We start from the raw sequence: 21,692 nt of genomic DNA, 5'->3' as shown, positions 1-21,692 counted from the left end.
CTAGGCACAGCCAAGATACTGCGCAGAACCCTCAAGCTCCCAGGCCTCTGGTAGAGGACCCGAGCTCAGAGGATGAAACAAAGACCACCCGCGGAGGGTGAGAAGGGAATTTTTATATATATATATATATATATATATATATTTAAATATATATATATATATATAATATGTAAGCCTACTGAAATAGTAATATCTGTAGGGAGGGTGTAATAGTGCAAGAAATAATGTACTGAGAAGTCCATTTTCATTCCATTTCCTCACTACATTACAGCTTTATCATGGGCCATTGAACCTTTGTAATAACACTGCAGGTGTCAGAAGAGTTCAACCATAAATGGTTGGAACTGACATCAAAGTCTTTTAACCAACTACTCACAGAATATGATTCAAGAGACCACAGCTCCTCCACATGACTCACAAATAAATTGTAAACAAGACTGCTTTTAAAGTTTTAATCCATCCCAAATTCAAAAACAGGTTTAGGTTTTAAAGAGAGAAGTTGCTGGAGGTGTCTCCAATAAGAGTAGCAGGCTCATGAAAACTACAAGTTTATGTAAAAGAAATGGATGGACAATAAAATGTATTAGTTTGTTTTTGTACAGTTATGGAAATGCAAAAGAAATACAGTTGTATGGTTGATTTTAGAGTCAAATATACACAATCATCTTTTTATCTAAAGATCTCTAAACTGAATCTGTCTGCTCTCATTGGAACAGGATGTTTTCATTGTGTTTAGTTGTGTTGTAGAATATTGTTGATGGACACACAAACATCAAGATACGCAACACCCCTTTTGATACAGTTGAGTATGTTAGCTTTAGTTTGTCAAAAAAGGCCAAAAATCCACTAAATAGCTTGTTTTCCTTTGTTTTGTTTTGTGTTTTTCGTTTTCTTTTTTTTATTTTTGGAAGTCCATGCACTGTATATAAAAAAAGTAAAAAAAAAAAATAAATTGTTTGCCCTCTCCAGCCCTCTCTAGCCGCAGGTAGGGCTGGACTGAAGGACAGCACAGAGGCACTAATCATGACAGCACAAGAGCAAAATAAAAACAGGGTCTACCACATCAGTCAGGACCCAAGATGAAGGCTGTGATTAGATGCCCCTGAAATGTCCAGCACAAAATAGCATGATGTAAGATGCAGGCAGGCAAAGCATACATAAAACACCGTAACCAAGTGGCTGGAACAGTGTACAGGAACATCTGTGCCAAGTAAGGATTGAAGGGCTCACAGACAACATCAGAGACTCCACCAAGGGTTATGGATAATAGCAGAATGGCAGTGACCCCCAAACTGGAAGAGTGGCTCCAACAGATACCAGGAACAACCACAGAGATCTCTGTTCAGAAGACTGCAGTCCTAGGAAGAGCTAAGATACAGAAGAGCTCCCAGGCCTCTGGTAGAGGATCTGAAGTAAAGTGGAACCACCCATGTGGAATAAATAGGGTGAGCTGGGGGGTTTATCTATGTAAACTAATATAATATTTTATGTAAATTTAGAGATTTATTAATTTATTTTTTTAACCTCAATCAATATCAAAGCTGTCAACATTACATCCAATATACTTTTATTTTTCTTTTGTGTTGTTACATCCTTTATGATGAACAGTGTAACTCAGCCTTACTCACTTTTCCCACTTTGTGATGTTTCTTTATATAAAGCATGTCTCAGAAACACTACACGTGGAAAACATTTAGAAACATCACAATGCAGAAAAAAACAGATGCAGCTCAGCCTGACTTCATGCATTGACTGCATCATGAGAAATGCGGTTTTGTGTTTTGCCGAGAGGAAAGCAGTGATGTTTAGCAAAGATAATGATCCAAAAGTTCAAAACACAAACTGACCAGGATCTCTGCGGTAGAAAAACTGCCAGCAGCTGATCTTTGTTAGTGAGTCAAGATCATCACTATAAACAACAAAAAAAGTACTGCACAACACCCACACAAACACATCAAGAGAATATTTCATTTGTTTTATGATTTTGCCACTGGCCTTAAATAAACAGATCTGTCTAAAGTCCAGCCTGCTCTGGGTTAAAGAATTAAAACTTAGTTTAGTCTGAAACACAATGTTAACTACAGTGTCTATGACACTGACAAACAATAAACAAACAGCACAGAAATGTGATGGATGCTTCTGTAACAGTTTTTTCTCTGCAGCCATCCTGCTGGGTTTTGTTTTTAATTGTAGATATTTAACATGAGCTGGATTAACCTGTTTAACATAACTACTCTGTGTAAAACTCAGTTGACACAAGGACACAATGTTTGTGTATACTGGTCTCTACCATGCTGTGTGTTACTTACTTTAGGTTGAAACTAGTCCAGAGACCTCTTTTTTTTTAATGGGCATAGCTGTTTTACTGTACTTTGCATTACAAAAACATCCACATTTACAACCACAAGACTGCAGCTCTGCTTCAGGAAAAAAAAAATAGTGGAGTTAGTCTTAAATTTGACCCAATCTTTCCTTTTGATTTTTTTATTTTAATTTTTTTTTACTAGCAGTTTACCTTTAGGTATAAATTTAGATACATCTACACTATAAGGTTAAGACTAAACACTTCAATTGTTTGACTAGGATTAATAAAATAACAGATTGTCCTCCAAATGCAGTTCCTTCAGAACACTGCAGCTCATCTGTTAATGTGAACAAAAAAGCTAAAACATACACTATACTGCCAAAAGTATTCACTTGTCTCAATTCACACGCATAAGAACTTTAGTGGCATCCCATTCCTAATTCATAGGGTTTAATATGATGTTGGCCCACCCTTTGCAGCTTTAATAACAGCTTCAACTCTTCTGGAAAGGCTTTCCACAAGATATATGAGTGTTTATGGAAATTTTTGACCATTTTTTAGAAGGACATTTGTGAGGTCAAACACTGATGCTAGACAAGAAGGTCTGGCTCGCAGTTTCAGCTCTAATTTTTCCCAAAGGTCTTTTATGGGGTTGAGGCCAGTAAATTTCTTCAACACCAAACTTGCTCATCCATGTCTTTATGGACCTTGCTTTGTGCAGTGGTGTGCAGTCAGGTTGGAACAGGAAGTGGCAATCCCTAAACTGTTAGCACAAAATTGGGATTATGAAACTGACCAAAATGCCTTGGTATGCTGAAGCATTAAGAGTTCCTTTCACTGGAACTAAGCAGCTGAGCCCAACTCATGACAAACAACCCCACATCATAATCCTCCCTCAACCAAACTTCACACTTGGCACAATGCAATCAGACAAATACCGTTCTCCTGGCATCAGCCAATCCCAGACTCGTCCATCAGATTGCCAGACAGAGATGTGTGATTCATCACTCCACATAACACGTTTCTACTGCTCCAGTGTCCAGTGGCAGCATGCTTTAAACCACTGCATCTGATGCTTTGCATTGCACTTGGTAATGTAAGGCTTGGATTCAGCTTCTCAACCATGGAAACCTATTCCATGAAGCTCTCTATGAATTGTTCTTGAGCTAGTCTGAGGGCCACATGAAGTTTGGACGACTGTAGCTTTTGACTCTGCAGAGCGTTGGTGACCTCTATGCAGTATGCACCTCAGCATCCACTGATGCCGCTCTGTAATTTTACATGGCCTACCACTTTGTGGCCGAATTGCTGTAATTCCCAATCACTTCCATTTTGTTATAATCCCACTAAGAGCTGACTGTGGAATATTTAGTCTTCTTCTGTTTCTTTCAGCTGCTCCCTTTTCAGGGGTCGCCACAGTGAGTTATCTTCCTCCATCTAACTCTGTCATCTGCGTCCTCTGTCCTCACTCCAACTACCTCTATGTCCTCTCTAACTGCATCCATATCCATCCTCTGCACATGTCCAAACCATCTCAGTCTGGCCTCTCTAACTTTATCTCCCAGTCATTCAACATGTGCTGCACCTCTGATGACCTCATTCCTAATCCTATCCATCCTTGTCCATCCCAAGGAGAACCTCAACATCTTCAGCTCTGCCACTTCCAGTTCTGTCTCCTGTCTTTTTGTCAGTCCCACCGTCTCCAGATCATACAACATAGCTGGTCTCACCACTGTCTTGTTTAGTAGCAAGGGAATTTCACAACTGGACTTATTGCACAGGTGGCATCCTATCATGATAGAATTTACTGGAATTCTTGAGAGTGACCCATTCTATAACAAATGTTTGAAGAAGCAATCTGTATGCCTAGGTGTGACCATGTGACCATGTAAGTGATGAAACACCTGAATTCAGTGATTTAGATGGGTGAGTAAATACCTTTGGCAATTTAGTGTATCTCTCCGGTGCTTGCTTCTCTTCACTGACTCCCTATTTGTTTTAGAATTGATTTTAAAGCTTTAACGATGACCTATAAGACTCTGAATGTCCAAGCTCCTGTATGTCTCTGACCTCCTGCAGCCTTATGTGCCCTTCGGATCTCTTAGATCTACTGATCATTTGCTTTTAGCTGTGTTAAGGTCCAGGCTGGTTCACAGAGGTTATCAGGCTTTTTCAGAATCAAATGCCCCTACATTTCGAACAGACTTCCACTCTTGTTTTTTTATTGTTTGTTTTGTTTTGTTTCTTAATCTCATCTTAAATTACATTTGTGCACACTGGCTTTTAATTAAGCATGAGAGTTGACATTTTCTGCATCATTTTAAAGTTTTTTTTATGCCTTATCACATTTTTAATTGCTTTATTTTGTCTGTTTTTATGGTCTAATTTGTTTTGTATTATCTTTTTACTGTTTGTTGTTTTGTGTGCAGAACTTTGGCCAAAATCAGTTGTTTTTTAAATGTGCTATATATTTTTTTAAATTTGATTTAAAATACATGCTGTTAGAAGTCTCCAAGTATTCTAACGAGTTACAGGAACTACAATGACAAACCAAAATCATGTGGCGTGTCATTAAAATAGTTTGGGTTTAATCTGGTGCTCCTTCCTGTCCAAAGATATGTATAAATGATGCAATTCCTATTTTTGTACGTACTAGTAGAACAGCATGAATTATCATTTAAACATATAATACATCGTAGGGCAGATTCTCAATACTTTGACATAATGAGGAACCAAACAAATCTGCCCACAGATCCTGTTTAAAAAAAATTTTTTTATCTTCAGGTTTTGATAACTTTAACAAATGTCTAACATTGAAAATGTACCACTCTACCTTTGGCAGTTTACCTGACAGCTGGATGCATTCTTTCTTTGCTGAAATGTTCATGATCACGATGACCTTAATACAGTATTGCTGTTAAACTCTAACAAATAAATAAATAAACATCTTCAAGAATTTGCTCTTCAACTTGAAGTTAAAACTTGAGAAACTGAACGAATAAATGCTGCAAAAAAGAAAAACACAAAAAAATATAAAAGCGAAAAAAAACTTGTATGTTGAGATGATTTATTTCTGCATATCTTGTGAAAGGTTTTTGTTGGTGTGTAGAAACATTTGGGTTTTTTTTGTTTTTTAAAAAAGCAAGCTCAAATTAAAAAACTAATTTCAAAATCACAAATTTCAACTCAGGCAGGTAAGTTTTTTTTATTATTATTTAAATAAATAAATTAAATAAATTAAAAAATAACAGGAAAAAAATCTGACAAATGCTTTTTTATCTTAAGGACATCACACACAGATTGAGACAATATATTCATAGAACTCTTTTTATCAAAAAGTATTGGAGCAACACAGAACATTCTTATAGACTGCTGGATATTAGTGGTAAAAAGGTTTCACTGACATTCAAAAAATATGTCAATTTAACTTTTAGAAATTATTTAAAAATATATATATTTTATGGTATTTAATTAAAATTCTTTTAAAGAAACCAGAATGTGTCAGTGTTGGAATTAAACAGTCAGTGTTTTACAAAACAAGTGACGAAAATTGCATTCAATTGCATTGCTTTATAAAGTAAGGGATTTTCTGAATGATAATGCAATGTATATGTTGTATAATGTACTAATTGTTCCACACTTGGTCTATTGTGTTGAGGTATGGGGAAAGGCATGTAATACCAGTGCAAAATCTGTTTTTGTTTTGCAAAAAAGGGCTATAAGAGTTATCACCCGAAAACATGGCAAATATCCTTCCAATATATTGTTTTGTAAATTGAGGTTATTGAAATTCTATGATTTAGTTGATTATAATATTTTGTTAGTTATGTATAAGGCACACCTAAACTCATTACCCTCAAACATCCAAAAACTCTTTGCAAAGAGAGAGAGCTGTTATAATCTTAAGGGGACACAGATTTTTCAGAAACCCAAATTCAGAACCAGTTTGAAAGAACGATGTACCTCGATTCAAGGAGTTAAATTGTGGAACGACCTACAAAATGATGTTAAAAATGCCAAATCATTGTACATGTTTAAGAGATTGTCAAAGATTGGATTCTTGAAGAAGTATGAAACAGTATAAAGTGAGCTCATATTAACGTTGTTTAACTGAGATGGACGACTGACTTTGTTTTTTGTTGCAGAAGATAACCATTTTTTTCTGTTTTGATTCAGAGTTGAGAAAAAAGGGGCAGATATTATAAGATTTTTTTCTTCTTTCTGCTGCCTTTCATTTCATTTTTTTTTTTTTTTTTAATTTTTTGAAATACATATGGATTGAGATGTATTTTTTATTTTTTAGTATGTCAAAAAACGTGTTAGGTTGGGTTTTTTTGTATTAAATGAAATGAATGAATAAAAAAATTAAAAAAAAATAAATAAAAAATGACACCTGACTGGTGCATTTCAACAATGGGAAAAATAAAAATTGCGTCAAAGAAATCATTTTCTTTATGTCTGCCTCAAATAACTCAATTTCCTCATACATCCATTACTACATAAAAACAAGTGACCCATTGTCATTACATTGAGAGAAGACTAATGAGATCACCATCCAGGGCCTCATTACCAACTATGACAGCCTACAGGAACTGTTTCAGAGCTGACAGTGTGGTGTACAGACAATAACCTGGAGTTAAACACCAGCACAACAGCAGAGATGATCATTGATTTCTGCAAAGATCCACCTCCACGCTCTCCTCTCATCATTAACAGCACTGCTGTAAAGGAGGTGGACTCTGCTGTGTTCCTGGGCATCCCCATCACTGAGGACCTGAAATGTGTAGAACACTCTAACATGATTATTAAGAAGGCTCACAGGAGGATGCATACACTTAGGGTGTTTTAGAAGCTAAACATCTTTACTGATGTCTATTTCAATTTTTTACCCTGGCTCCACTGCTCACTTGAAACATCAACTTGATCGCATCATTAAGCTGAGCAGTGAACTGACTGGAAAACAACAACAGCTGATGATGGATCTGCACAACACCAGGGTCATGAGATGAGCTTGTAAGATAGCATGGGACCCCAGTCACCCAGCATACCACCTTTTTAAAAAACTGCCGTCTGGCCAGAGGTTCTGCGCTGACAGAACAAAAACCAGTATTTTTTTCCCCACTGCAGTCACCCTTCTTAATCGGGTTTCCTTCTCCTGCACTGTAGTCAGGAAAAAATCCTGTGTACAGATCCCTGTACATTTGATGAAATAAATGTGATTGTGAACAGGCTCATTTTCCCACTGTGTTACAGTTAACTCTCAGAGTTCTGGCCTCTTGTATCTGTGCTATAAGCTACAGAACAAAACCAAAGAAAAAATATGTGTCATTATATTTCCAACTTTCATAAGAAAAATGGACAACTCTGGAAAAAAAACAACACAAACAAAATATTTGGTTTTACTACATCAGTTTTTAAAATAATTTTCTCCTGACTTGGTCTGTGGACTTCAGGTCCTGACAACTCTCAATGAGTTTCATCTGCCATAACAATAAGCAGTGCAGGAAATGTATCTAAAATAAGTATTACTTACTATAAAAATATATTTCTGCTACAAAGAAAAACTATAAGTACCAAATACAGTCCCTTATAGGCTGATGAAGGAACTAGAAGAAAACTGACTGGGGTGACAATAGACATGTATCATTAGTCTGGAACCATTACGATGGCTAAAAGATCCCGAAACCTGAGCTTCATCTCTCTGTAGGAGACACTAAGACCTGTCACCCACAACGTTGGAGAGCAGACTCATATTATGTGACACAGACAGCAGACTTTACACATCCACCTTCTCCCTGCAGCCTTCACCTCCCTAAAAGACTCATTTTATCTTCATCTTCCTCTTCATCGTAACTCTCTGAGAGAAGAGAACCCTCATCTTACCACAAAATCCCAGTCTTATTTTCTCTCTTCAGTTATTTACTTGCTCTCCTCTCTCTCAAAGAGGTACTTGTCTTTTTTCCAGGATACAGACTCCAAACACATGACTGCTTTCACTTTGAGACAAACTAATTTAGAAGCTTGTTGAGGGCCTTTTAAAGATTTGCATGTGTTAGGACATAGTTCCATTGAAGTTCTTTTGTATTTTGCTGTATTTCTTTTGTCCAAAAGCGTGCTGTTGGGATTTAAGTAGATGATGATAAAGCTGTTGTACATTCCAGTGGTTCCTGCTTCTACACAGAGATTCAATATCTCTTAAGCTCATTAATTTATATTTAATAGTTTTATTTTTCTGTTCCGGTAAAGTAACTGTGTTAATGTTTATGCAATTTTTATGATTTATTTTTCTTGAGCTTACATTTGGGGCCATGGGCAAGCAGACACTGTCACAATAGGAGTTTGGGTGGGTAACAGAGGAGAAGCAGCAGAGAAATATGTAGGACCACAACTCTGCTTCCTGGACTGAACCCTGGGTTGTCAATAATTTGAAAGATTAATATAATCATCCAAGTTCCTAGAAAGAAGATCGGCTCCATCCAAAGTGGGATGGATACCATTTCTTCGCATCAGGTCAGATTTTCCCCAAAACGTCCGCCAATTATCCACATTGTTTTCAGGTCACCACCCGGACAGCTAGTGGCTGAAAAACAACATGCAGCTACGCATGCCATCATTGGTCAAAATAATAATAATAATGAAAATAATAATATTTGTTAAGTTAGACAGGTTGACTGTTTGTTACATTTTCTAGTGAATACATGCTTGGGAAAACTCAGACTAGAATCTGAGCCCATGTTTGATTGAATAACAAAGTGCCAAACCAGTGTTGTGTTGAGTTGTGCTCATGAGATCTGTTTCCTCTGCCAGCTTTGATCTGTTTTCCTCTAAATCTCTGTTACTTTAAGCAATAGTATTTTAGGTAAAATGCTAAATGAAAAGATCTAGGTCTATTTCTTTTTGTCCCTTTTCGTCCATTAAACCAGAGGAAACATGTCATGATGACTGGAAATCTACTACATTTAGACAGGTCGGGAAGCAAATTTCAATGCGGAACACATTTCAACAAAACACACCTAGCTTCCTTTTCAGGAGTTTGTTGTATAGCTCTTACTCCATAACAGGTAGCCTATATTATTCCCCAGATTGGTTAATGTTGATTTGTGATTTTGAGACAGCGTTTGGTTGTGTTTTAGTGCATAAAGACAAAATCTTGTGCAAAGCCTTGTTTTGTTTGAGTAAGGGGCATCAGCTTAACAGGTCACCACCATCATTTTACCATTTAGTCTGAGGTTCCTAAATAATCCTTTTAAACACATCAAACTGAAATAGCATGAAGGTTTTTAGTCAACACCAATGTGACAATGTGAAAGATAGAGCAGGTGAGTGTGGTTAGGTGGATCACTGTTTTCTTCTCCACCTACTTAAAGCAGCCAAAACCCTCACAGACTGCCTGCTGACAGTCACTTATTTTCTCATTTTGTCTCTGTTTGTTGTAAAATAGATAAAAGCACAACATTATTCAAAGTAGATCCTCTGAATCAGACTTCAGACACCAGCTGTATGACAAGAAATGTTGGATGTTCAAGTGTGTAAGTGACTGAAGATTCTTCTTTTTGTTCTCTTCCAGCTGTTATAACTTAATTTCATATAAAACAATCAGAATTATATTTCAGCGATGAAACACTTTCATTAAAGCCACTAGTTATCAGTCAAATTGCTGCTGGAAATGGCAGAACAAAACCATTTATTTTATGCTACTTTCTCCTGTGTGTAGCTTTTCTTTCTGTCACTCCCTGCTGTTTAGCCAGCTGTCTCCTCTGAGACTAAGTTGGACACGTTCCACCTTCTTTACTGTCTGCGCCAGTTTTGTAGATTGGGTAGATTTTGGCTTTTTGCCACGCTACAGCTCTCAACATGGCCTTTCATTCTCTGACAGGCTGATTCTGGTTCACTGCCTTGTTTATAGTCTGTTCATGTCACAAATGTTTCTACCAGTCAGTTTACTAACCTTTGACAACCAGCAGCATGTGTGGCTCTGTAGGTGTGCAACCTTGGCAGAGAATTGTGGGATGTTACTCTCTCCTGGATGTTTGCCTGCTGTTTTTTTTTTTCCTAACCGTTTAATAAGTCACATCCATATCCAGAGCCCTCTCTGACATCATGATGAATAGGATTGAAAAACTTTAAAACAACACATCCTAAAAGTATGAAACCTACAGAGACTGAAAGTTGATACAAACAATACTGAGATATATATTTTGGGCTGTACAATTATTCAAATCTGTAAGTTTGTTTTCAGTTTGGACTCCAAATGGTCACAAAAACAGTGTAATTGACAAAAAAAAACTATTATTTTTCAAAATATTTGCTATATTCCACCTCGTCAGCAGACTTTCATCTTGTCCTGCCTCCTGAATGAGGTGCAGTTTGTGTATCTGTGAAATGTGCAGGGAGAAGGAGGACTAACACATTCCAAATGGTCCGCTGCAGGCATTCAGAAATTGCAGTTCATTCAGGAGGCAAGGCAAGATGAGAGCACATCAGCAAGGTGAAATGTGAACATTTTTTTTTTCATTATTATTTTCTGTTTGCTTGTTTTGTCAGTTACACTGTTTTGTGATCATTTGGAGTTGAAATTGAAATTGAAACTGGTCATATGTTAGACAGAACAAACTCAATTGTCTTTCCATCTGCAATAATAATCACGCCAAGACATTTGGTACTGAAATTAGATTTGACTGATTTCAGGCTTTTTGTTGCCATGTTTTAGAGTTAAGAGTGTTCAGATACTAATGTCACCTTTCAACTTTTGTTTGCTTTACCATCTCTAAAAAAGCATATCTGTGTTTTCTCTACAGACAATTCCACACTTGAATAAAATAGGAATCAGTCAACCTTTTCTTTGCAGGACAGGCCCTCTAGACACTGAACCCCCACCTTTTCTTTCTCTTGTCACATCAAGTGACAAAATAAATAAATCTGACATCAGTAAACAGATCAGATTGATTAAGTTTGAAAAATAAAACTATCTTGACAGCTATGATAGAGCTCAGGATGGAAGCTGAGTAACAAATCATTGAAGTGCAGCTGATAAACTGTGACTGAGTGTGACAGCTCAAGTGTCTGAAGAGAAAAAAAGCCAGTTCTACAGAATCATCTGCTGTAAGAACCTGACTGATCTGTTGTTGCACTTATCATTACTTTTGATTTCTTTAAAATGTATATCCCAAACTGGGTCTCTAGATAAAGAATGTTAGGTTTGAGAAATTCCAAAGGGAGGGTTTTTTTATAAGTGCTTGAAGTTGGGAACAAAGTGCCAGTACTCCCCCCAACCTATCATTTGTACTTCGCCTCTACTTGACATTGTGTAATATAGCACTGTCAATTGTAACAGCTGTTAAGGACAATACTTGAACCTAAACATTTAAATTTTATTTAGTGAAAGATGCATGCAGTGAAGATGAGTTTGTAGGCACATTTCCACATGTTTTGGTTCATTTTTGGTACATAGAGGGTGTGTTGAGAATCTGTATTGACGTGTAAAAAATTGTCAAAGCCTTCTGTGGGGATTCTGCGAGAGTATGGTGTACATGGGTTGCTTTTGAGGGCTATCTGGTTCCTGTATAACCAAAGCAGGTGCTGCTACATTCTTGGCACAAAGTTGAGCTCGTTCTCTGCGCAAGTTGGAATCCGCCAGGGCTTTCCCTTGTCTCCAATCCTGTTTGTGGTGTTCATGGATAGGATCTCAAGGCGCAGTCGTGAAGAGATGTGTGTCTGGTTTGGAAACCCCAGGGTCTTGTCTCTTTTTTTTCTGCGGATGATGTGATTCTGTTAGCATCTTCAGACCATGACCTTCAGTGTGCATTGGGATGTTCCGCAGCCAAGTGTGAAGCTGCTAGGATGAGAGTCAGCTGCTCTAAGTCCAAGGCCATGGTTTTCAACAGGAAATTAGTGGAATGCTCCCTCCGGGTCGGGAATGACTTTCTACCTCACATAGAGGAGTTCAAGTATTTGGGAGTCTTGTTCACAAGTGATGGTAGGATGGAGCGGGAGATGGATTGTCGGCTCAGGGCCTCATTCACTTCAATCAGTCGTAGTAAAGAAAGAGTTGAGACAAATTACAAAATGTTTCAATTTACTGGTCCATCTACATTACAACCCTCAGCTATGGTCATGAAGTTTGAATGATGACCAAAAGAACAAGATCCCAGATACAAGTGGCTGGAATAAGCTTCTTTCACAGGGTAGCCAGGCTCAGCCTTAGAGCACTTTGAGTCGCCATGTGCTGAAAAGTGCTATATAAATAAATGTACCTACCTACCTACCTACCTTAGAGCTCTGTCAAATGGTGAGAACTCAGAGCCCTAGAGGTGATCATAAGCATTGTTTTCAGTTGGGGATGACTCTCAGATATTTCCAACATTTAGTTCAATATCTGTAAATTTGGCTGAGTTATAGTCATGTTTGTCCTGACTAATCTTAAGTAGCTGTAATGGCCATCTTGAATAGAATTGACTCCAAATGCTAATCAGTTGTAATGTTTATCCAATAACTGCTTTGTGAGAGTTTCATTAAAATCCATCTAGTGGTTCATGAGATACTTTGCTAGCCATTTTTGTGTTTACTAAGATCAGTTGGCTGTACATGCAATCTTGAATTGGGTTGGCTCAATTATAGTTGTACATGCATTGATTATTTTTGTAAAGGTTTCAATAAACCCATACTGTGATAATGAGCTATTTTGCTAATAAACACACACACAAACACAGACACCAGCAAAATTACCATCTGCCTTTCAACTTTTAGTGGCAGGCAATACAAATATGAAACTCTATAAGAAGAGTGAGCTGATCATTGGCCAAGGACAGAGAGTATGTATTCTCAGTATTATCAGAGCTCAGCTCAGAAGTGCATACACAGGTTCTGAGGCAACCCCTGGACATACAGACAGGCAGTCGGACAGCTGGTCTGGCTCAGAGACTTAGCTGTTCTTTGTGTCATATATGAATGGCGGATCTGGTTCGAAACACTATATCTGACAGTCTGTGTTCTTTCTGCGTGTTGACAAACAGGATTTGGTGCAGTCAGAAAGGCAGTAAAACTTGTATTGAAGCCACACTGTCCACCAGATTTGGGATTAGACCAGCAGCATAAAGGGTTTCCCTTTCAACCTGCATAAGTCAAAAGCTCTTGGCAACACAAAGTACAGCATCTGTAGAGCCATGCTTTATGTAGGAGGGTGGGATTTTAGCTACTGAAGGGGAGGGGCCTCACTTTTCTGTGCGCATGCGTGTGTCATGGAAATACAAAAATCGCAGTGTCAGCTAGTGACCTGGCATGAAAATTCAACAGCACCGAATTCAACAGGTGCAGGATCAACGTCAGAAAATGTCTAACATTTCCAAGACATTGTTCACATGTACACAGAGCATAAAAGTTCAAAAACATGCTGCTGGTGATTCAACAAGTTTAAAACTAATCAAAATGCTAACCTGAAGGCAATACTTAGCACTTCTGTGTGTATCTATGTGTGTGCATGTGTTTATCTGTAGAATTAGTAAAATATCTCATGAATCACAGTAGGACAAACCATTAAGGCCTTTATGGGTATTCACAAAAGGGTGTTAAGCTTGGTTCAGTTTAATTAAACTTAACACCCTTAAAACTGCCACACATCTGAATAACTCATTGTTCGTAACTTGTACTTTTACTGGAAAACACTTTTATTAATAACTTTTGATTTCCTGTACTACTGTGGGATTTTAAAATTCCATTACTGTTGTGTTCTTATGTCCAGTACTGTAAAGGGACTTCTGTAAAAGAGCTCATCAGTCTGCGACAGAAAACTCGACAAATATTTAACAAGGCAGTGTGTGATTTATTAGGGGATCAGAGTTATCTGATTTCTGAGGGACCAATTATTCCACTCACTTTGGCAGATTTACAACATGTCAGCACCCTGGAGCTTCACACACATCCCATGTAAACACTTTATCACTGAACTGGATCAATGGAAGAGTGACAAAAGTGATGAAACTGTAAAATTGCATGAATACTTTATTTTTACACAATAGACAGTGTTTGAAACTGTGTTTAAATAGGGTTAATTTTATTATTACAATTAGTAAAAAACCTTTTATCTTGTTGCAGATTGAATAGGAGGGTTTTATCTGCTCACAACTTATTGTCAACATCAACAAAACACAATTTAAGAAAATCAAAATTCCAACAAAAGAAAAAAAAAAGCAAATATAAAAGATACAGTAAATAATAAAAGGAAGCAAGCAGCTTAACAAGCGTGAGGTGGCTGCTGTGAATCTGATGGCACATGACCTTTATTGTCTATTTTCGCTTTGGGCATTAATTTTTTTTTTTTTTCTTGTTCTCCGTCTGACCACACAAATACAGCAAAGTCATGGAGCCAAAAAGAATAGCATAAGATATTCAAACTTGACATCACTACATTTTTTTCCACAATCTGTATTTCTATACCACAGTTATTTACCAAGATAAATAACTTTTCTGTTTCTGATGTTGACTTAATTTTTCTAATTATGAATTGCAACAAAGTAGGATTGAAATAAATTGTACTGAGCTTAAAAAACTGAACATAAATCTCAATTAGACTATTCAATTGAAATATGATTTGCAATTTTTATTCAAAATGCTCTGGAAACATTTTGTTGTAAATTTGTACTATTGTATTTAAATAAATGTACCTAAATAACAGTATAAAATAAAAGTATTAGCAATAAGAACTAAAGTAAAATGAAATGAAAACTCTCTATAAAACAGAATAATTAAGGAGTAAAGCAAGCAATAAATACATTTAACTGTTGAATGATATCAGTGCAACAGATGTCAGTATTACATACTGTAATTAAGAAGCTTATAATTAAGTAGCATATAATTTACACATATATAAACACTGATGAGAGACTGAGCTATTATGTAATGAGATGGTGAACAAAATAAATTATTTCCTTAGGTCTTTGTTTTGACAAGAAATACTTTTGATTTACCACTTTCAGCTTCTTTGTTTTGTTTATTTATTTTTTGATATATATAAAAACTGGTTGGAGAAAGTGGTAGCAAAAATCAATAAACCCCAGCTTAACTTCAATTTAAAAAATTAAAGGCATCGCATTCCTTGACAGAATGTGTAACACCCACACTTTTTGATACCAGGGTTTTAAACGAAGATCATCTTATGATGAAAAAATTATGGAGCTAGAGTCGTTTCAGTGAAACCTTAAAAAATAACACTATTAGCAATTGAGTATGTGATGTAAATGACTATCAGCTACTAACACATCAGATTACTTTCATTTAAATATATCCAGTGGTTGAAGAGATATTTTGCTAACATATAGGGTTGATTCCAATAGTAAATGCCAACATTTTAAGCAAAGGTCTCCATCAGTGAAACTCTTCCAGACATTCAGTCAGCCCTGCTAATTTGTTGGTCAATAAATCTTTGTCATTTGGGACCCTTTGTATGCATAAGAGTCACCTCTTGAGTTATTCTCAACACTTAAAATCTTTCCAGTGGCACATGAGATATTTTGCTAACATGACAGTCAAATGAACTTGCATACACAGCCAAATACACTCAGGCCCACCACCAAAAGGCAAAACAAGTTCATTGGAGGTGTTTTTATTTTGTTATTTTTATGAATAGTCATCTGTATCTTAAGGTCTCAGGGATCATCTTGGCTGTATAAGTTAATAATTCCTTAGATATGTAATACAACCCTTTATAAAAAATACTTTTTCGAATAAGCCAAGGTAGAAAGATGCTAACCTAAAAGTGCATACAGATGAATAAAAAAAAACTGCTACAGAAAATAAACCAAATGAAATATGATTTCAACAAAAATAGGGAGACATGAATGTCATCAGTGTTTTGTTTTGTGTTTGAAGATTGTTCTGACTTTAATTGCTCTGTAATGCAAAGGCTTTGGCTTGGTAGCTAAAGGCTTAAAAATCAACCTTCTGTGTCAATGAAGACACTACAGGAAAAACTGGGATTTTGACGGATAACATACTAAATGGGAGAAAGATAAAATTGCTGTGTTATTCCTTTATACACTGAATACATAAAAATGCCACAAAGGAAACACTGATGTAGATGATGTCTGTCAATCACTAACAGATGCTTCCTCTGACTGATAGATGTTGGTAAGACTCCTTTAAGATAACCACTTCTTCTGAGAATAAGAGGGATGGTGAAACACACATGGGTAAGGGGTATAATGTTACCAAAGAGCTTTGTTTCTTTCTCTCTGATGAGTGATCTCTGATTTACAATGTACAAAATCTAACTGGGCAGATACAATTTTACTAAAAACTTTTTATGATTAAAAGACGGCCCATCTAATTTAAAACAAAATCCAATCATCTCTACAGCTTTGCACTAAAATGATAAAAATCCTTTCAGTCATTTTAATAGAAACTATCAATACATGCAGATTAAAATGATAAGCCTAGCATTCGTTGAAGGAATGAATATAGCCCGTCGCCTTGGATGCCAGAATTTTTAACTAAGATTCAAGCTATAGATGTTTTGGCTAAACCTTGTAAATGACATTAAGTGCAAATTTCATGTGAGGCCTTGTAAGATGTTTTAGCTGTTAGAGTATTTATTGAAGATGACTCTAAGCTACTGTTACTACACCAAATTTTTGCTCAACAACTGAAAAGCTGTTTTATTCATGGTCATTTTTGTAAGATTAAAGTTCACTTACCTGTGGTGGCCTTCTTGAATTAGGCTCCCATAAGGCAATTCAGCTGTAGATGTCTGTATATCCACTAACTGCCTTCTAAGAGTTTTGTTAAAATCTATCCAGTAGTTCAACAGAGATTCTACAAATACAACAAGTGCTTGCACACATACATGCAGACACTTTCTTTCAGGTGATAACAAAAATCTGAGCATTTCTTTTTTTGCCAGTAGAAACATCTAACGGTTTTTCATCATCTCCATTTAACCCCTATTATAAAAGTACACCACTATGGGAAAAATAAGACAGACATTAGATAATAAACACTAAAAAATTAAATATTTCAAATTTGTTACATAAATATGGTAATAAACTGCACTTTAGGGGCAGTTTTTGTTTTCATTTTTTGTGAACTATTTTGTTCTAATTAATTTTTAAAGTGCAGGGGAAAAAACAAATGTAGTACACTTTTTCTGTTTCTTCAAATGAATTCATTTAGTTTTAATTATCTATTTTTCAGTTATCAGCTAGGAAAATTACTTTGTTTATTGCTGTTTGACAAAGCCATTAAATTAAATAATCCATATAGATAAAGCATTGGTTCACAGTATTATTGTATTTTCTGGACAGATCACCTGTGTAGCAGATTAGGAAAATGCTAAATGGGTGCTAATGATAAAAACATTTTATCACAAACTTAAACACTCATCCTTCTTTAGCTCACTGAAAAACAAATGTGTTGAGACAGTGTGAGACTGAAGCAGAACATCAACACACTGTTATTTCCATTCACCACTTTTCCTAAAGAGTCTGTTCTCACAAATCACACAAGTCATTTCTCAACTTCTCTCACAGAATGACACGATCGCTTGTGTGTCACCGTGCAGAACAGAAGGAAGCCCTCCACTGAGAATGTTCTTTACTGAGAAGAAATGACTTTCTTCATTAAAAAAGAACAATGCAGGGGGTTCGTCCTTTTGAGTCTCTTCCAGGGACTGTCAATATGTGTTAAAACATCCCAGATCTGCCAACAGGGAGTTAACAAGCTGCATAGTTTGCAAAAATTGTGAACTAACACAGCTACAAAAGAAAATTTTGAGAAAAAAGTGTTTTTCTCTTAGTGAATAATTCATAATTACCGATTTACTTTAGCATAGTGTAACCATGGGTAAACAGTGCTAAAGGACTTCAATAAAGGTAAATGAAGCCAGGTAGTGAAAGAGCCATGTTAACTGCATAATGAGTTTTCATGGCAAACGTTGCTGCCTTTATTCTATTTGTAGATTTCTTAGATTAGTGCTTTCCAAACTTTTCATAACAAGTATCACTGAAGAAAATACTAAGCTCTCTAAGTACCTCCATTATGAGATATTAAAAGCCAATGAGAGGATCTTGTAATGAAGTGTTTCAAACAGATAAAGTATCTGACATAAACTGATCAATCAACTTGAATGGCTAACACAACCTAAAAAATGAATCCAATTCTTTATCTTAACCTTAACCCTTCAACAAACCCAACTGGCTAAAGGATACACACAGAGACCTGATCATCCTCAGCTGAGAAGGTGTTTTGTAGTAATTGCTGAAACACCAGATAAACCCAAGGATCACTACTGTGGATGTGTCCCAAAATTGTAAAAACATGCCTAAAGAAGGTAATCTTAATCATTTTAACAAGCTTCACATTTTAGCTCCTGGGCTAAACAAAGAATTCAAAGTGGACCATAAAGATATAAAAACACACCTAACCATGACTGAACTGTGGTTTAAGAAATGATGGTCAATGCCTGTATTACTAAGAACAGCACCACATACTTTGGAAGCAAAACACATGGTGCATTTGATTGTTTTTATCAAATAGAATGATTCCTTCCCTTTTCTGCTTCCTGTGACAAGCTAAATGAAGACTGTTGAATATAATGTGGTCAGTTGTTTACACCTCATCTTGTTGTTTAACCCTCTGCATGTGGTTTGGCTGACAATAAACATTCTGGAATTCAGAGTTTCTCTCTGCTTTGTATCTTTTGTTGCTAGTTGGTGCAACACAAACTTCACTGATGCTGGCCAAGTTGCTGCCAGAACAATGGGTACCCGTTGTCCGCTCCAGGTTCCACTGGGGTTCTAAAGATATTCTTTACTGCAGCTTTGTTTAAATTAGTTTCCATTTGAAGTCCTAATTTGCAGTCTAACTACCACTGCATACTTTATGCTATTTTACTCATTCTTATGTCAAAACATTCAGCTTATTCAGAAAATGGGTAATATGACCTTTGGTTTTTGTAACTGTAAAATCTGCTTCAGCATACTTGATCTATTTTTCTTTTCTTATGCTACTTAATTTTTTAGATATCCTTCTGCTACTTTTAGCTTTCATTTAGTCTTTTGCTAATTTAGCTTTTACATAGCCTTTTGCTACTTTTAGAATTAAGCAAATATCCCACTACGTAATGTTTGAGTACTTTTAGGTTTTAGTTAGCATTTAGCTACTTTTGGCTTTCAGCTAGTGTTTTGCTTCTTTTTAGCTTTAACGACTCAGTTATGGCTTCTTCAGCACATTTCAGCAAAGTCATTCAGCACTCAGCAACTCAATGTAGGGCACTATGGTCAACTCTAGAGGTTTAAAATATGTTATATATATAGTTGATTTGATTTGTTTTTATTATATCATGACTACTGGCAGACATCGACAAAAAGACTTAATACAGCAGCCTTGACAGTAAGAAGCCTCAAACAAAATGCAATCATTACTACTAATGCTTATGCATGATTGCCATCCTTTGTTTACATCCTCAGGTTCACTCTGACATATCTCAGCTGGTATCTCCTGCAGAGGTTATCGTCATGCTCAGAGCTCAGCTCATATCTGGAAGCTGCTGATTATGAAGCACCTTCAGACCTATGATTGATCCAAATGTATAATGTGCAACACTGCAGTGATCACAGGCGTCACATGATCGCCTATCAGTTCTCTGCCCTGCACAGGCACAAGAAGAAAACAGCTAATTTAAAGTTACAAGTATAAGATCATGACATAAAATTCAGTGGCATAAAAAAATATGTTCTATGGGTTGTCTGCATTAAATTTAAGAAATAAACAATTTTACTTCAACAAGCATAATCAATGGTCAAACCCTATTTAGTTTCGGGGGAAATTCAAACAGTACAATGTAAGTTATGACTATGATTGAATGTTATCCAGTCACATGGTCAATTCGGTGTATTTCAAACATTCCCCCTTATATCATTAACTGTAAAACTGATTACTTTTTTTCAGAAAATCTGCACTGCATTTGTAAAAAAAAAGTTCAAAGCTTGTAGCAATAAAAGCCATTTGACCTTTAGGCAATCTGTGTTAGTATGATGCCAAGTAAAAAGTCCCAACAAAAAGCCTTTGTGTACACTTCAACCACATATTACTATTTAGGAGTCTGGATCTGATTCTGCCCCCCAGAGTTCACCTAAACATCACCACAAAGGACCAACTGAAACATTACATAGATCCATGCATTCATCTATTCATCCATCCATTTTCTTTAACAGCTTTCTCCCTTCCTGGTCACAGGGGAGCTGGTGGCTGTCTCCAGTGGTCACTGTGTGGAAGGCAGAGGACACTCGGGACAGTTTGCAAGTCCATCACAGGGACACATAGAGACAAACAATTTGAATAACCTCTCACACTCGCACTCACACCTAGGGAGAATTTAGAGTTACCAATGAACCTAACATGCATGTTTTTAGTCTATGGGAGGAAACTGGAGTACCTAGAGAAAACCAACATGAAAATGGGGAGAACATGTAAAGTCCACACAGAAAAAAAAAACCCCATCAACCTTCTTGTTGTGAGGCAACAGCTCCAACCACTGTTTCACTGATGCGCCCATTAACAAGAGCCTTAACTTTAATACCTCACACAAATTTTATTTAGAAATAAATTCCTGAATCATGAGGGTAAGATTTAAATTATTCTCACATATAAAGCTCTTAGTGAACAAGCTCCATCATATCTTAAATACCTTGTTTCATTAGTATAACAATAAACCATCACTCTCGTACTGCAGGTTTTCTTGTGGTTTAAAGAGAAATTAAGAATAGAATGGCACCAAGAGCATTCACCAAGAGTTTTTGTAGCTATCTGATCAATATGTCGCATCTCTATGGAAGATACCAAGACAATGTTAGTAATCATGACACAGTAATCTGTATGAGTGCTACTAAGTGCTGATAAAACATTCAGCATCACTTTTAAAGGCTTCGTCCTTTAAAGGCTTGCCCAGGTTTTCTTCCCCTGAGAGAATTACAAGGCAGATCCACAGCACAATGTTGTCATTTTACTTTTTCATCAGATTCTGGTTTGAAAGAGGCAATAGGTAAGTATAGCTCATGGTATAAGATAAATTTGTAGTTTTACAACTATAACTCTGAACCCCTTAAGGATCATCTCTTCACCACTATATGAACTGCAGTGGTAAAGAGATGAGGATACCACTATCTCTTTAATCTCTTATAAATAAATAAATGAAAACTAGTTTTGTTTGAAGGAATGCATATGGCCCACCCCGCATGCTAAGATCATCCGCAATATGTTCGTGCTCAGAATATGTGCTGGGAAACACTCTCAGCTACTACAACCAAATTTTCATTTAATATCTGCAGAACTGACTGAGTTATAGACTGATTAGCTGTGGCAGCCATCTTGTTATCAGACTAACTCTAAAAGTCAATCA

The sequence above is a fragment of the Kryptolebias marmoratus genome, linkage group LG2, assembly GCF_001649575.2.
Source record: "Kryptolebias marmoratus isolate JLee-2015 linkage group LG2, ASM164957v2, whole genome shotgun sequence".
In the NCBI taxonomy this organism is placed as follows: Eukaryota; Metazoa; Chordata; class Actinopteri; order Cyprinodontiformes; family Rivulidae; genus Kryptolebias; species Kryptolebias marmoratus.
Note: the sequence above shows the minus strand (reverse complement) of the source record.